The sequence below is a fragment of the Rhinolophus sinicus genome, chromosome 7, assembly GCF_057876585.1.
Source record: "Rhinolophus sinicus isolate RSI-liver-muscle chromosome 7, RSI-T2T, whole genome shotgun sequence".
Taxonomy (NCBI): domain Eukaryota; kingdom Metazoa; phylum Chordata; class Mammalia; order Chiroptera; family Rhinolophidae; genus Rhinolophus; species Rhinolophus sinicus.
Window position 1 is genome coordinate 38941064 of NC_142507.1, and position 18323 is coordinate 38959386.

Here is an 18323-nt window from a genome sequence, read left to right on the forward strand (position 1 = left end):
AGCAGCCTAAATGGACTAAGACAGTGAGTTCGTGAAATCTATATTTTTATTATGTAACAAAGTATTTTTATAATCAAGAGTATTTAAGAAATACTTGTTAAAGTTTCTGACACTTCAGCAATAAAGAAACCTTTTTACTTTCATTTAATCCAGTGATTGTCAAACATATTTAGGTATGGACATCTTTTTTTTAATCTAGTTAGAAAGGCTGGCTTATGTTATTTTCTTTACGCAAAATTCTCTTCCCATCCAGGAAAATTTCTGGACATCCTTCAAGATGCAGTTCCAAACAACCTTCTCCATGAAGACTTCCCTGATCTCTCATTAGTTCCAGCATTATGAAATTTATCTAGTCATATCGTATAATATTATTTGAACAAGGCTGTTTCTTTCCTCTGTGAACAGAACTCATACGTACTTTATATGGTGAATACATATGAATTTTTAAACTCACGAATGACTCCATGAGGTATCATCAAGCCTTTTAGAATCATAATGGATCAACAGCACAATAAATCAGAATAGTGTTACAGTAAAGTTCCAATTTTGCTTTTTATACCGAACTCATTACTAGGACATATGTTGCTGTAAAGTAATCTTCACATATAATCTTAGAAAAATCTATTCTCTGGTTTATGAACTCCCACTGTGTCAAATTTCTCTCCTAAACTTTTCTTCTTTGATCAAATCTTTCCTGGACTTCTTTAAAACTGAAAAACAGTAACAGAACCAATGCTTTCTCTCATTGTCATCTTGGGCATTTCCCACATTTCTCTTGAGCTAATAGCTGCCATATACTCTTAGGACTTATAACAGAAAAGGAACAATTGTATGAAGCATTTTCTTAGGCAGATATTTTATATTAGGAACAGAAAAGCTGACTTCATTGTAAGATTATTCTAATAGTGAAACAGGGCCTGGTTGGGACCCCCACAAGAGGCCTTGCCTCTCCCTGCCCTAGAACTTAACAAATGATCAACCCTCCTTCCTGCAATTTGAACTTGGAATGTCCCCAGTCCCAGTTCCTGAGCTTGGGATGTCCCCTGTCCCAGTACTGTGCTTGAGATAATTACCCTGAAACTTATGCTTGCTTACTAGTCATAATGCGCCCCACCCCCTTGCTGATTACAATCTTTATGGCCTAGCATTCTTTCCAGGTTACTGTCATCACTGCTCCTGGGTTGGTGACCAGTTAGAGAGACACATCACCAGAGGGAAGACTCCATGCAGACCCCCTGAACCACTATGTAGCCTCTGGAGGAATGCCCAGATTTTCCCTTAAATATCCCAGGCTGATCTGAGAATGTTAAGGCAATTTTTGGACATGTTAACCTGCTGCCTTCTCAGACCACCAGTGCTCTGATAATAAATGCTTATTCTATGACCCAACCCTGTGTCAGTCTATTGGCTGAGTGGTGCAGGCAGCATGAACCCCGGACTCATTTGGCCTCCAGTCTCAACAGTTTCTTAAGGATATCATTGTGGACTTAAAAATGGGCCCAGAATTTTTAAAAATTTTACTCTTTGGCTTGCTTTGATATTCATATATAAATATTTACTGAATACAACTTAGCACAAATGAAGAAAAAAATCTGAAAATGAACATGAATTAAAATTCCGTGAAGATTCTTAGCAAGACAGTGGAATGTGTATTGAAATAATAAAATGTTTATTCTTGTGGGGGTTTATTTTTGCATTATAATTTCCACATAGTTACCCAATACAAGATACATGTGTGGTTTTTCTCTTTTCTAGCCTGTAGACGTGCACTTTAATATCTTATTGTTAACTTGTTAATTAAAAAAAAAATTTTTAGAATAGAATGTAGTTTGATCACTGAATATGGCCAAATGTGCTGGCATTCATGAAACTAATTCTGTTTAAGTTTAGAGCAAAAAAATCCAGAATTTTTTTTGAGAAATCAATAATTAACTCTACCACATGTATTCTTTAAAATGGCACTTTATCCTTTAAGACAATGTATGCATCTGTTGTTGCTAATAATACTTGAATTAATAACTTCATAAAGCAGATTACCATTTCTCTACATTACTAGATCATCTGCTTTTAAGTGAAAAGACAGATTTATCTGTTTTGAATTTGCAGAATTCCTAAAACAGAGCTTTACATATAGAAGGCAATAAACCTGTGTTGGTTTAGTTATCTGTCAACTTCATTTAACTACTCACAAAGTCACCCATATGACACACATGGAATTCAGCAAAAGAGCTGTCTTGATCTGTGATGAGGAAAATGAATGGTGAGATGAAAGATTTAAAAGGTTAAAAAAAATGTAATCGTTAAGAAGCTAAATGCAGAAGGTCCTGCAGGAATAACAGGCCACTGGATTACTTACCCCAAAGGCTTCTTCTGACTAGAAATTTATTGCATTGGTTCAGACAAAAATGTGACTTATTTGTACATTTTTAGTAGTATTGTATTTCTCATAAGCCACTTTGAGCAATGGTAGCCAACACATACACAAAGAAGCCACAGACAAGGAGAGAGAAAAGCCACATTCCTTTATACAAATGTGTGTCCCCTTGGCTTGGTTCCTGGAGCAATGTGGGTGTACACTGAAGAAATCTTGCAGAGGTTTGCCAGTCCTATTTTTATTGGTACAGGGAACCACCTGCAGATGATTACAAGGTTATAGGAAGTCACTAATGGTATTTTTATCAGCATGCTTTAGGTCGCTCAATATCTGGTTCTAGCTTCCATTCTTCTGTTATTCAAGACAGGTGTGGTCAGTTTCCTTTGGTCTTGATTCATTGGTTCTTATTCAAGGAAAACTCCCTGGTGTTTTCCCCAAGAAAGAATAGCAATTCAATTCAATTTTAGCCATTTAATTTGTTGTTAAATTAACTGGCACGCTATGTCACAGAGAATTATATTATTGGTTTCTTCGATTTCCTATTTCTTTTTTTTTTCTTCAGACTATTTTACTTTAACCTTGCACTATGTGGAATAAAACAACCATGTCTCATACAGTAATGTGTGTACATATGAATACAAATACATATTACATGAGCTATTACGCATGTTACATTTTGTATCCTTAGAAACTCTAAGAATAGTGTCTTGATATTTGCTATTTAACAATATTTATAAATTAAATCTGTTACTTTGAGTTTAAACTCACTTTGGAGTGAGTTAAAAAAAATCCTTGGAGATTTACTAATTTCTGCAAATTTTGTATTAATAATGGTTGGAAATTTAAGGTGTTTTCCCCTTACTGATCCTGATTTTGTTTTTCTAAGTCTTTATACTCTGCCTCCTTGTTTTCCTATGGTCTTTCTTAATACCCTAAGTGTGTCACCTAATTTGAAACAGACTTGCTGCTGTTTTCAACTACATTCAGTTTGTGGTTAAATATATGAGATAGAAATAACTGTACAAAATGTGAATTTCTATGGTTAGACATTCCAGCTAGGCCGTTGCAGCCAGGAATGTGAGTTAGTCTGGGCAAGAATGATAAACTTGGGTTATTTTAAAGTAATAGTCAATGGGTGTGAATCCTGGATTTAGAAGTTTATTTAATTTGTATGAAAGGTGTGTTTGAAGATGAGTGGACTCAAAGGCTTTTGGATTCAATTTATTCAAGCAAATACATTCAGTGTGTGACGTAAGAGCAGACATTCCAAAAGTAAGTGATACAGAAGGAAATGTGGTTCAACTTCCTCCATCCTTATCCAGCTGTCAGTCTCAGGTGTCAACTACTTTATTTTAATCAGGAAGGAAATAGGAAATTAAAGTGAGTGAACACACACTTTTGGTCAAATAAGAAGACTGAAACAGGATGTACATGGTGTGGTTAATAACAACAAAACATCCCTGGGTTTACAATTCCTGCCCAGACTAAGTCACATTCCTATCTGAACAGCCTGGTTGGAATGTCTCGTACTGGTAACCCTGCAGGCAGAAGTGATGGGCATTGACAGAAGAATGGCTTCCACATGCTTTCAATATGGTGGAGGTTTCAAGTGACAGAGTGATTTGATTGGCCATCCTCACAATTTGGGTGGAGCACTGAAGGAGATATAGTCTTCACAGATCTAGGTCTGTCTTTTAGGGGAAAAAGGTCAAATAACAAAAATGAAATGCTATGGTAACAATAAACGATGAAACACGTTGAGTTGCATATGTGAAAAATTCCAAACAGTAGTAAAGGCAAGGATACGTGATTGAAACAAACAAATGAGCAACAAGGTGAAAAAAAAGTCTTTTATCTAAAGCCACTTCTACTGTTGCAAAGAACAACTACTTCTTAGGAAGCATAAATATCATTGTCATAGTGACATGCTTTCTAACATAGGGACAAATCAATGCTCAGATGATATTTCTCAAACGAAATATACACTAGAACACCCAAGATAGCAAATCTGGGGCACTGGGGCTTATGTTATTTCACTTCAGATAAACAAGATGGTTTAATGTAAAGTGTTTAGCCCAGTAAATCAGTCCACATTTCAGTCCACATTTCTAGTTGGTCTGACTAGAACAAAGTTCCTAAGGTAAGGAAAAGTAGACTGGCTAATCCTGTCTCAGATCATTTCTGTTCCTGAGGCTCAGGAGATTAGGTAACATGCCCAAGATTACACAGTCAGAAATGTGAAGATCTAGCTTGAGAATTCAGGATTTTTACTCCAACCTCTATGTCCTTTCTCCCATTTCACATATCCCTAAAGTTATGATTCAATCCCATTTCAGCCAATGACCCTGCTAAAGTAATTCACACCAGCTTTAGGGCTGCCCCACTAGTCTCTCAGTTCTCACTGGACCAGGGATGGGCTAACCAATGGATCTTACTTATGACTAGTCTCAAAAGTCCTATGTTAGCATGTTGGCAGGCTGAAGTCCAGCTTTAAATTCCATGAATTTACTTATTCCTATAATTAAAACCTGTTAAATCTACTTTAGACCATAAAATCAGAATAAATAAGTCATTCTGCCTTCTCTCAAAGAATCCATAGACCAGTGCAGATACAAACAATGAAATAAACAATTATAATCAATTATGCAAATATATAAACTGTTTTGTTTTGTCTTGTTTTTTTTTTTTTTTTTTTTCAGCAAAGCTAAAACTCTAACTAAAACTAATATGTAATGTCTGGCAGTAACAGAGTAGCCAGTGAAGGCCACTGCAAAGAGGTACAGGAGGAAGAGCCAGCATGAGGGCAGAGCCCGTCAGCATGCTTCTGGGTCTCCCTTTCTCCATCCATACATGAGGAAAAGGTGTGCTCGGTAGGTATGCTGCACCAGTGTGTTAATATGTATCCAGTTCCTTACAAAGTGATCCATACTGTATTTTAATTACATTATTCTTATTCTGTGAAATAATGCCCACATGATTTGTATAATTGGGAAACTGTGTTTGGAATAATTCTTAGACACTTGCCCAATTTTAATGCTATGACATGTTAGCAGATGACACAATCAAACTATCAAGACATTATTCTAAAAACAGTATAGATAAATATATAACCAAGACTATCCTTAAGTAGTTACCTGTATTTATTTTTCAATAGACCACTGCTAATGGAATCTAAACACGAATTTTCAAGGATTTTTGGTTTTACACTTCTGAATTCTCCTTCTGCTATGAAAGAGAAAGACAGCATAATTTGGACTCTCTTCCCATCTGTCAATAACTCGCCTATAATCTTGGCTACTCCTTGCTTCAGGACAACGTTTATTCACTAAGTGATAACTGGACACAGGGCACTATGGCAGGTACTAGGAGCCAGAGCGCTGATGAGATGCACTAGTGCCGTTTAAGACACTGACAGTAGAGCAGGGGAGAGAAGATTAGCATAGAAATCACAAACAAACCATACATTAAGTACAATAAAAGCTACACAAGTAAAATGCCATGACAGCTTTTTAGGCTGACCCTGACTGACTGCAGTGGATGCCAGGAAAAGCATGTTAGAGTACAAAACAGGAACACTTTCTCTTCATTTCTGAAGCACATCACTGAAACATTTTTTTAGTGATAGAATTTTAAGTAGTGCCACAGAAAGTAGAATAGAATTGTTATTTTTAACTGCAATAACTATGAAATTGTAGGGATCACCATGAAAGGTATATTTTGTTCTCTGAGCTTTGAGGAAACACCAAACAATGAATGTCAGAAATCATTAGACAGTGTAGATTTCATATGCATCCAAATATGTACTCTCCAAGGTACCTTAGTATTTCATATTTACCAGCCTATAATTTTATATAAAATTATAGTATATATTATAGTATATATATTTTCAAATTACAGCGTGTAAAATAGTCCCTCACTTATTTAAAACAAAATTATGATACTCCAAATACCTATGTCCTAGACCAAACTTTTCTGCCATTTTTGCCCCTTGATAATAAGGCAGCTACCTTTTTCATACTGAAAGAATACTTTCTTTTAAAGCCATGAAGCTTCTGTATTAATAGAATCCCAAACATTCCATAGTGGTGGCTCAACATGCTAAAATGTAAGTTCAGAAAGCCCATTTTGATTTCAACTGTTTACTCTGATTTTTAGCAGGGGACACTGAACAAGGGTCCACAGTTCAGTTCTTGAAACTGTGGTCTAGGTAGGGAACCGCAGGGAGGTTAATTGGCAACTTTCAGAATGCCAGGGAGACAGGGCAAAGGGTTGTTCCTGACATTTTTCAAATGATTTTCTACACAGAACTCTTCTATTACAGTCTTTGAAAGGAGATTTCAGTGGTTGCAGAGCAAGATTCAGAGGTGAGGGAGTTGCTATTAATATGGCGGAGAAATGCATTTGGTAGGAGGGATCAAGAATGAAAAGAGGGGAAAAGGAGGCAGGGAGAAAAGAAAGGCATACACTAGTGAAAATATCACAAGAGACATTTTTTTTAAATCAAAATGTCTCACTTGATAGCGTACACAAAAATCCAAAAGCACCACATTAACACAATGGGATTTCTAAGATGAAGAAAGAGCAATACATTATAAACCCAAATACTGAATTTTACCTATGAAACCAGAGCAGGGCAGTCACAAAATGGTCAGGTGAACGTGTAGACAGAGTAAAAGTCCCTAGAAAAGCTGTTATACGAATCATCCCTCAGTACAACTTCCTTTTCATAGGTTAGCAAATAGTCTTCAGTTGCAAATTTTGTAAGAACTTAATAGTGTTTTCAAGGGAGGTTTGAATCGAAATGACTTGGTACAGAAATTACTGATTCTTTGAGAAGCAACAGGCACCCATGCAGAAAGAAGTTCTGCCTCCCTTACAGAAATTATTTATCTATCGCACCCACCACAGGGAAGTTCCTTTAGAGAAGACCATATACTTTACCTACTTTAGACATCCTGACATTTGCCACAATATCCAATACATACCAACAATTCATTAAGTTAGACCAGTGGAATTGAAATGTCCATACTGGAGCAGAAACTAGCTTATTCAACAGCCACCAGCTATAGACATGGGACTCTACATTGTGTCTGAAATGCAGAAGAGCTTCATCTAAAATATCACCTTTTTGGGGCTCTTTCTGAACAATGTCTGTCCTCACTGTTATGTTACACATTATGAAGTTCAGCTGGAGAAAAATCAGAAATAAAACATCTTCCCTGTTAATTCAACTATGGAAATTCAAACATAGCAATTGAGCTTTTGGAGAGCAGAGGCTCTTTCATCCACCTGAGTGACACAGCATTATCACTTGACAGACTCATTACCACACAGTTATCAACTTACTCAAGCAATTGAAAATGTCATGAATACCTAGCAGTCATGGCAGATGTTAACAGAGTTTGGCACACAGATTTAAAACATATTATGTACAAGTTTCTCATTTCTTATTACAGTTTTCACTTTACTGATATGAACTGCAGGAATTGTCATGGTTTTCTCCCTTTGTTGTTTAGATCAGTATTTGCTGCAAAATAGTTCATTGCTTTCAGTCCTTGCCAATTTTGATAAGGTGCAAATATTTATTTGGCATAGGTCAAGTGGAGCAGAATGAGTATTTTTATACTATTTCCGTCTAGAAATGGAATGACGAAACAGGCCTAAAAATGAATTTAGAATAATATCATAAAGGCGTTCTATACTGAATTTCTAATTGACAACCTATATTTGCTGATCTCTACTGTAAGGAAGAAGTGAATATTATTTTTGTGTTTTAAACTAAACATATAAGATACATATTTAGTCAAATCAAGACAAGAAAGTGTGTTGTTTTCTACTTTATTTTACTTTTTTTCTCATTTTTCTTTTTTTTTTTTTTTAATGTATTTGCACCACCTTTGTTTGAGACAAAGGCAATAATGAAAGGTTGACAATGGAGCAAAGAAATCCAGGGTTTGAATACATTGTAGCAGTCATGTAGTGAAATATCTCTAAGCACCTAATGTGTGTCAGGTACAGGGGACATAGTTCTGAATAAAAACTGACCTCATTATTTAACGTTGAAAATGAATAAGACAAACATCTTTTGTCAAACATTTAACTTTCAGATTTTTATATTGTCTCCCATAAACCAGTGTAAATAAGATCAATGAGATAATAGGTCCTCAATATGTTTATAACATCTTTACAATTGATAGGTTTTAGTGACTAGCAGGATTTACACAATAGAATCGCCTCACAAACTAAAACTAAGGTTGTAACATTGGGTCCTTGAATCTAATAGGAGTTCTATTTTAAAAATCCTGTGTTTGCAAAACCCCTGAGATTTAAATGACATTTCTAGAAGTATATATTTCCATTTACTGAATAGAAACCAAACTAAACTAATGAGGAATGTACATTATTTTTTTAAAAGAACTAGCAATCACGTACTCCTTAATGTAGTTCTGCTGAATGTAGTTCTGCTATAATTGGTATTTACAGCATTTTCCCATGTTTGCTTCTAATTTTATAGCTATTTTTATGTAATTAAGTGCAAAGGATAAACAGCATTTTTATATTTCCTAAGTTAATGAGCTCTTTATTAATCTTCCCAACGTGGCAGGCGAACCAGATGATCAATGCCTCCCCCCTCCACACCCCCCATGACCCTGCCTCCTGGTGTCCACACCTTCCTGTGGGAAGGACCTGTGACTGCTTCTAAGCAACTAAACCAGCAAAGCTGATAAAATGTCACTCTTGTGAGAACATGACAATATATAAGATTCTGTCCTGAGAGCAGACACTGTAGAAATTCCTTGCTACTTTCATGAAGAAACATGTGAGGCGCTTCTATTATACAAGTCCGGCTAGTCACTAAGACCTATCAATTGTAGAGATGTTATATACATGTGACAAGAAAGCCTCCATTTGCAGCGGTGGGGTTTCTATCTGACAATCAGAAAGAAGTGAAGACTATAGGTCCTATAACCACAATGAAATGAATTATAAAAGCAACCTAACTGAACCTGGAAGTGGATTCTTTTCATGAAGCCTCCAAATGAAACTCCAGATCATAGCCTTGTGAAACCCTGAGCAGAGAACCCAGTGAAACTATGCCTGGACTACTGACTCACAAAAATTTTGAGATAATAAATGTGCATTATTTTAAGTCAATAAATATGTGGCAATTTGATAAACAGCAATAGATAACTAATACACTAACTATTCTGCATTTCTTGCAGTCTAAGTAAGTATAGTAATTTCTATAGATAAGGCAGTAATTCATTTTTCTATTCAACAAATATTCATTTTGTGCTGGATACTCTTCTAATTAATAGGGATGTGATAATAAACAAAAAACAATTTAGATGCTCTAATGGAGGACATTTTAATGATATTTAAAAGTTACATAGAATAATTACATAATTACTCGTACAACTGTATCGTAAGAGAATAACAAAAGATAAGATGTAGTTAGGAGAATCAGACAAAACCTTCTCAGTGGGGGACTACTAGATACTTAACAATAGTCTCTTGGCAGCAGGAAAGGAAGCGAGTCCTGATTTTTAGCGTTTGCCTGTTTCAGTTCTCTAAATGCCTCCACCAGGATCAATTTTAAGATACCAATGTGATATCATTGAACATGGAGTTGAGAAGAAATGAACATGATCAACTTCTGCAACCTGGTACAAGTAGGCCCCCCCACACAGCACTGGAGTTCCCTAAAAAAGTAACACTTAAACTAAATGATGAAGAATGAGTCTGACTTAAGTGACAATGCTGGGAATAAAGAACATTCTAGAAGAGCAGTCACTATATCAAAGGTCCTGAACCTGGAAGAGTTTTGAAGAACTGAAAGTAGAACGTGGCTGGAGCTTAAAGGCTAAGGAGACATAAATGCAAAAGGGGAGAATGGAGAATCAGGAAGAGGTCTGTTCAAACTGCCAGACATTATTCTAGGTTCTGGGGATACAACAGTAAACAGGAGACACAAAGTCTCTCTTACATGGTGCTCACAAGACCCTTTACGTAATGTTAAGAATTTTAGAGTTTGGCCTAATAGGAAAAGAAAACCATTGAATTATTATTAGCAAGAAAATAACAATTTGTATTTTTAAAAGATAATTGTTCTTTGGATAAATTCATTTTAAAATGGATTTGAATGAGTGTGGGGAAACCAGTTCGGACAATATTACTAACTTGAGTGTCAATTCCATATTTTATAAAATAAAAATAACACCATCTCCATCATAATTATTTTGAGACTAATTTAACAAAGATAAATTGCCTAGAAAGAGGGTCAGCACATAGTAAGCGCTCAAGAAATTTTAAGAACTTTTTTCTCCCTTTGCATTTCCTTCTTCTTTTATTTTTTTCTTATCGTTATATAAAATAAAGGAAGAAATTTGTGATAGAGATGTAATTTTGGAAGTGGTCAACATATGAATGGTATTTAAAGTCCTAGAAGAAAGCAATACTGGTAGAGAGATACTGGTGAGTGAAAAGAGAAACAGGACCCAGGTCAAAGCCATGTGGAACTCCAAATGTAAATGTTGATATGAAGTGAACGAACCTTCTTTCTCTGGCAGAAAAGTTAAGTCATAAAATATGGAAATGACAAGTTCTGTCTGCAGAGCTATGTTGACCTCACACCTGGATTACAAGACTCATTTCTAAGGTCATCATTATTAGGAGTATATAGAAAAACTGGATAGAGTTCAGAAAAAGTAATGAAAATGATTAAAGACTTGAGATTGATGGATTTATGAGGAGAGATTAAAAACCAGAATGTGTTTCAATGAAGACTATAGGGGGCTGGGTATAACTGGTCTCCTAGAGTATTAAAATAGTAGTAAACCTGGGGGAAAAATAATTACTTTCCTCAGATTGAAAAAACAAATTAAAAAAAAAAAAGTATTAGCGTCTTAGGCCAAATATCAGAAGAGGAAACCCTAATATGGACAGCATTTGATTTGTGAAAAAAAAAGTTAATTAATTAAAAAATGAGATGAAATTACATTTTGAGACATTAGAAAACAAAATTAGAAAAATAAAATTTAAACTGAGTTTTATAGGACATTTCTGTGTGGGTAAAAATAACACACATATAATGAACTAAATCTCTGTTGTCTTTATTCCAGATGAAATAGAATCTCCAGAAGGGCAGAGATTTGACTCTTTCTCACTTATGTATTATAAATATCTAGAAAAGTGCTTGACAAAAAGAAGGTACTTAAAGAATAGAGGCATTTCTTTTTGAATATGACAGTTTTTTAAAAATATTGTTTTATTTTTTAATAACAGTTGACATACAATAGAATATTAATTTCAGGTATACAAAATAATGATTAGACATTTATATAACTTATGAAGTAATCACTCCAATAAATCTAATACTCATCTGACATCATACAGTTATTACAATATTGACTATATTCCTTATGCTACATTTTATATCCCCATGACTATTTTGTGACTATGAATTCGTTCTTCTTAATCCCTTCACAGTTTTCACCCTGCCCCCCCCCAAACCAGCTTCCCATCTGGCAACCATCAGTTTGTTCTCTGTATCTATGAGTATGTATCTGTTTTGTTTGTTTATTTATTTTGTTCTTTATGTTCCACATATAAGTGAAATCATATGGCATTTGTCTTTGTCTGATTTACTCCACTCAGCACAATACCCTCTAGGTCCATCCACATTGTTGCAGGTTTCAAGATTTTATTCTTTTTATGGCTGAGAAATATTCCATTGTTTGCATGTATTACTACTTCTTTATCCATTCATCCATTGAAGGACACCCAACCTGCCTCTGTATCTTGGCTATTGTAAATAATGCTGCAATGAACACACAGATGCACATGTCCCTTTGAAGTGGTGTTTTGGGTTGTTATAGCCTTTGTTTTAAAGTCTAGTTTGTCTGGTAAGTATTGCTACTTCAGATTTTTTCTTTTTTTCTTTTTCATGAAATATCTTTTTCCATCCCTTACTTTCAGTCTGTGTGTGTGTGTGTGTGTGTGTGTGTGTGTGTGTGTCTTTCAGTCTGAAGTTAGTCTCTTATGTAGGCAGCATATGTAAGGCTTTTGTTTGCTTATCCATTCAGCCACCCTACATCTTTTTTTTAAAGCATTTAATCCATTTACATTGAAAGTAATTGTTGATAGATATGTAGTTATTGCTATTTTAGTATTCATATTTTTTAAAAATTTTATGTTCTTCTTTTTCTTCTTAAATAAGTCTCTCTAACAGTTCTTGTAATACTGGTTTGGTGGTGATGAACTCCTTACACTTTTTCTTGTCTGGGAAGCTCTTTATCTCTCTTTTGATTTTAAATTATAGCATTGCTGCATAGAGTGCCTTGGTTGTTGGTCCTTGTTTTTCATCACTTTGAATATTTCCTGCCAATCTCCTGTGGCCTGCAAAGTTTCTGTTGAGAAATCAACTGACCGTCTTATGGGAGCTCCCTTGTAGGTAATTAACTGCTTTTCTGGTGCTGCTTTTATGATTTTCTGTCTTTAACCTTTAGTATATTAATTATGCTGTGTCTTGGGTGTGGGTCCCTTTGTGTTCTTCTTGTTTGGGTGTCAGTGCTTCCTGGGTTTGTCTATTTCCTAAATATTAGAAGAGGAAACACTAATATGGATATCATTTATTTTGTGAAAAAAAATTTCAAGGAAACTGATTAAAAAATTACATTTTCATACATCAAAAAATGTCTATTTCCTTTGCCAGTTTAGGGAAGTTTTCCACCATTATTTCTTCAAATACGTTTTCAATTCTTTGCTCTCACTCTTCTCCATCTAGTATCCCTATGATGTGAATGTTGGTATGCTTGATGTTGTCCCAGAGGCTTCTTAAACTATCCTCATTTTGGGGGGATGCTGTTCTGATTGAGTATTTTCTGCTACCTTATCTTCCAAATTGTTTATTTGTACCTCTGCTTCATCTAATCTACTGTTGATTCCCTCTAATGTAGTCTTTATTTCAGTTATTCTATTCTTCATTTCTGACTGGCTCTTTTTTTGTGTGTTTTTTTATATCCATTTTTATGTTTCCTATCTCTTTGCTGAAGTTCTGAGATCATTAAGCATCATTATAACCAGTGTTTTGAACTGTGTATCTGTTGATTGATTGTCTCCGTTTTGTTGATTTATTTTTCTGGAGGTCAGTTCTATTTTTTTCACTTGGGACGTGTTTCTTCGTCTCCCCATTTTGTCTGCCTCCCTGCATTTGTTTCTATGTATTAGGTAGAGCTGTTATGTCTCCTGGTCTTAGTAGAGTGGCCTTATATAGTGGTTGTCCTAGGGCACCCAGTAGCATAGTTTGCCTGGTCAGCTGAGCCGGGTTCTGCAAGTGTGTTGGTTACGTGGGTTGTGTTTGCCCTCCTACTTTAGCTGATCCTTGGTAGCTGTTTGCACATCAATGGGAGGTACTGACCTGACTGGTCGTGAGGACTGGCCATGATTACATTGGAGGAGCTGTTGTGTTAGGGCTGTCACTACAGAGCAGGATTCACTTTAACAGGGATCTGGCACCTGCGAAGTCTGCGCTTTGGGTGTGTTGTCTGTGGAGGTGACCAACTGGTCCTCTGGCACGGTCCAAAGATGTCCACCTGGTGTGGTGGTCCTGAGCCTCCTTGGAGAAGACCAGCTGCCAGCCACATTCAGGTGCTACCTGTGGCCAGGATAGGGCCACGTGGCATGAGCCACAAAGCAATGTGCAGGTGTCTTTCATGCACACTGGGCTTGCAGTTTCCTACAAGAGGCTAAACTGTGAACCGAGGCTGACAGCTGCTAGTATCGAGTTTGGTGCTGCTTAGCAAGAGGTATGGGCACACTGAGGCCCAATGCTACTTATTTGGGGCTTGTGTATCTTTCAGAGATTATAGGAAAGTCTGCATCAGGAGCCAAGACAGACCATTTGTTTGAAAAATCCACTGGAAGTGGGCCCAAATTTGGGTGGAACAGAGTCTTGGGGCATCACCAGGGTAGGGCAACTGGTGTGAGCCAGGCTAATGGAGATTCAGATATGGCAGCCCCCTGCATCTGCACACTGGGTTGTGGAAAAGCTTAACAAAGGATAATGACTTCTGCCAGATCTGTCTGGGAGAAAGCTGCCTCTCCAGCCCTGGCTCTGAAGCCAGACAATTCAGTTCCTCTCTGTGTGTCCTGGTGCCTTTTGAGTTCCTGCCTCAGCATTGGAGCTCAGAGTGAGTGGGTCCATCAGCTGGTAATTCTGTGTGTGGGCCTTTTAAGGAATGTCTGGTTCTCTAGCTGCCCTCTGTGTCACTTAGCCACACTCTGCTGGTTTTCACAGCCAGAAATTGTAGGGATGTCTCTTCCTGGTACTGGAGCCCTGAGCTGGGGACCCTGGTGTGGGTCTGGGACCCCTTGCTCCTCAGGGGAACCTCTGCAGATGAGATATCCCTCCCAATTTTAAACCACCACATATGAGTATGGGACGAGCCTATTCCATATCTCCACCCTTCCTACCAGTCTTAATGTGGCTTCTTCTGTAAATTCTTAATTGTAGAACTTCTGTTCAGCAGACTTCAGGCAATTCTCAGTGATGGTTGTTCAGTAGTTTAGTTGTAATTTTGATGTGGTCATGAGTGGAGACAAACAGAGCCTTTGTCCTACTTCACTTTCTTGACCAGAAATCCAGTGCATTCTTTTAAAGAAAGACATATTTTCAATATTTAAACCACAAGACTGTTTAATAGAGTAAAGAATGAATCATTGCTTGATCTATGAGTAGTAAGTACAACCAAATGGAGACAGAATTCAAGTGTGATTCACAATGCTCCTAAAAGTCAAACTATTTATTACAGAGGCTTGCCATAGAAAACAAATTAGATTGCATTTTAAACAATTTTAAATTCACATGTTAATAGGGATCTATAAATGTTATCACATATTAATAAAATATTATCAAAATACCTCAGGAATTTAGGATCATGATAAGGAGAAAAATACAATAAAACAATAAGGCAGTTTCTTTCTTTTCAATAGTACCCACATAAAATAACATTATTTTAGGATATATTGTAACACTTTATTATCCACAGATATAATTATAGAGGAATATAATGAAGAAGATAAAAGTGTACAATAGGATATTTTCTGGTTATTTTGTTGATTCTAAAATAAATAACCATTATTTTCCAAAAGTAACTTAAATCCAGACTTTCAAATTTCTTATAACTTAATAAAACTGATCAACTCTATTTTGATGAAAGAAATTATTAACAAAAAGTACATATTAACTTTTAACTTGAACAACTTAGCTATTTTTCAAATTACTGCCTTCATTTCATTTATTAATGTTATTTCAATGAGATAAAATGTTTGTTAAATTTACAAAAAAATTAATGTTATTATAAGATCATTTCACTTACAATCATTCAATTTTAGATAATTGATTCCATTGGATTGTAGCTTATTTTACAATGAAAATTATAAATAAGGGACTAAAACCACCCATATAGCAATGGTATTAGTGAAGATTTTGTAGAAGTAGATAGGTTAGTCTGTGCCAAGTCTCCTCCTCATAACTAGACATAAATAACATCTTTTATATATTCATCACTGAAAATGCCTTTTTAAATCTGGAAGTATGAAATATCTCCTATTTATGCACTGAATTATGTACTAACGTCAGATATTCCAGAAGCAGAATTAGTAAGGCAATGACAAAGTAGAAGAACCATTAACCCTGATTCTAGGAAAACTCTCTTACCAATTAGATGTGCCACTTAGGGCTAATTTGCACAGCAGGACATCAGAGATGAAAGAACTCCTCAGAACAGTGGCCCCAGAAATTTGCATCAGATTCATCATAGATGCATGACCATGACAGGACCGTTTGTGCACAGGGTGAGGATATGTGCTTAACAGAGAGCTGATATGGAGCTAATAATTAAGTGGTGACATAAGATATCATGCAGTGCTAGGAGTTGTTGAGATCTTGTCCTTCCAGAATGCAGAGATGTTCTGAACAACTATGGGAATTCAGTCAAGACCCTAGAAATACTCTGTGATTAGGACTAAGGATATATGCTAAAGTAGGGTCTGCAGTCTAAAACTAAGTTCAAGATTGAAATAATAGTAATCTAATAAACAGTAAAATAAAGTTTGATACAGCCAGAATAATTCACCATAATTTAACTGCCAAACAAGACAAAAATCAATACCCATAAGAAGAAAACAATGTAATCCACATATCCTTCAAAATATCAACTACAAGTCCAATCTACAATTAAAAAAATTAGTAGATATGCAAAGAAGCAGAATATGATACATGATCAAGAAAAAAAACAGCCAAGCAAACACAATAGGAAATGAGCCAGATGTTGGAATTAGCAGACAATAAATATATATTTCATATATATATATATATATATATATATATATATATATATATATATATATTTCATATATATATATATATATATATATATATATATATATATATATGAAGAAAATGGAAATTATAGAATTAAATAGAAAAAATAGGAAAAAAAGAAAAGAAAAATACTGGAAGAGCTTAAACGCAAATTGGGGACTGTAGAATAAAGGTTAGTAGTATTCTTGAAAATAATTAATCTAAATAATATGGAGAAAGCAGTATCTTTAAAAAATAAAAAAGAGTCTCAGTGATTTCTGGGGCAATGTCAAGTGGCCTAATATATGTATAATTGGAGTCACAAGAGAAAAGATAAAAAGAATGGGGTAGTTTTTAAATTTCTCTTACCAAAGTTTTGTAATTGTTATTATAAAGGTTGTAGACTTTTTGTTGTTGATTTTACTCTTAATTACTTTTTTATGCTATGGTAAATGACTTTTTAAATTTCCTTTTTCAATTGCTTGCTTTTAGTATACAGAAACAAAGTTAGTTTTTATATTGCTGTTTTGTTTATTTCTGTGACTTTTATGAAATCATTTCTTAGTTCTAGTGTATTTTCATAGATACAATTGGCTGTTTATGTAAGTAATCATGTCATCCATAAATAGAGAAATACCTCTTTCTTTCCAAATCTTTATGCTTTCTTTTCCTTGCTTTATTGCATTGATTAAATCCTCCATTAAAATGATAAATAGAAGTTGTAAGTGCAAAAACCCTTAACTTTCTCCCAATTTTAAAGGAAAATAATTTAATATTTTATCATTGTGATGGTTCTGTAGATTTTTCATAGATGAGCATTGACAAAATGAGTACCTTCTTTATATCTTGTCTTCTGATGTTTTAAATGTTAAATCAGTGTTAAATTTTGTTAAATGCATTTACTGCAGTTATTGAGGTGACACTGAATCTACCAGTGCCTTAATTTCAGACTTTCAGCCTCCAGAACTGTGAGAAATGCATTTCTGCTTTTTTATATAGTCTGCTATAGCTGATCATAATTACTTAAACAGTAGCATAGGTAAGTCATTTACTCCTCTAAGTCTCAGTTCTATTTTCTATAGCATGTAGATAAAAATACCACCTATTTCAGAAGGTTGTTATGGGTACCAAATAGCATAATACAAATAGTGTTTAAATCAGGGTCCATGACATGTTTATCATCTCAAAATATTAGTTGATGTCATATGTATTATCTGAGAACTTGATTTTTACAATTAATAATATAGCCTGGACATTAATCATATTGTTACATAAAACTTGTGTGCCCAGAATAAAACCAAAAAATAAAATTTCAATAAATATTTACGAAATGAATGATTGCCAAAAATAACAGCTGCTTACAATTTCACAGTACGCCTGTATTTTAATTATGTAAACTCTTTTACTTGTCCACAGGTCCTTAGTTTATTCATAGTTTCATATTGTACTTGAGTTTGCAGTGATCCTGTTAAACATTAAAAAATTCAGACCCTCTATTATATATACATAATATAAATACAGGGCAGAAAAATATTTTTGTTTGTTTTTGTGGATTTTAGAAAAATATTAGGGCAACAATCCCCA

At 35.0% G+C, this 18323-nt stretch overlaps 1 long non-coding RNA gene across 1 annotated transcript in view; it reads right to left on the minus strand.

The window, feature by feature from the left end:
* Positions 1–11650: 11650 nt before the first annotated feature.
* The window catches only part of LOC141568678 (uncharacterized), a 219571-nt gene continuing 212898 nt past the window's right edge, over positions 11651–18323 (minus strand). Inside the window, exon 5 of the long non-coding RNA XR_012491881.2 lies at positions 11651–15026. This is a non-coding gene — a long non-coding RNA (uncharacterized LOC141568678). The remainder of the gene's footprint in view (positions 15027–18323) is intronic.